The sequence below is a fragment of the Penaeus monodon genome, chromosome 15 (assembly GCF_015228065.2).
Source record: "Penaeus monodon isolate SGIC_2016 chromosome 15, NSTDA_Pmon_1, whole genome shotgun sequence".
NCBI classification, from domain to species: Eukaryota; Metazoa; Arthropoda; class Malacostraca; order Decapoda; family Penaeidae; genus Penaeus; species Penaeus monodon.
This window is the reverse complement of record NC_051400.1, coordinates 37,089,407-37,089,803: the sequence shown is the minus strand read 5'-3', so window position 1 is coordinate 37,089,803 and position 397 is coordinate 37,089,407.

Genomic DNA, 397 nt, shown 5'->3' with positions numbered 1-397 from the left:
GATGCGGATGTGTTGGATGTACCCTGGTTACAAGTGTAGTGTTACAAATTTTAATGCAGTTCAAATTACCTCAAGGGACTAAAGCATGTCACATTACTGATAGCTTTTGACTTCAATTTCTTGTTATTTTACAGCACTTAGCAATATTTCCAAGACAAAAAAAAATAAGTAAAAATAAATGATAGATACTTGAATTTGTATTTCAATTTATTGCTACCAAAGAAGGCCTAATAAGTCCTATTTAATTCATCTTTTAATGAAAAGCTATTGAAATCTTACAGATTCATGGGGGGGGGGGAAACCAGGTATTTGAAAAAAAGATTGACCAGCATCCTTGTATGTCAGTTATGACTTTATTGCAGAAGGGATAATGTTGTTAGGCATCAAACGTGTGTGT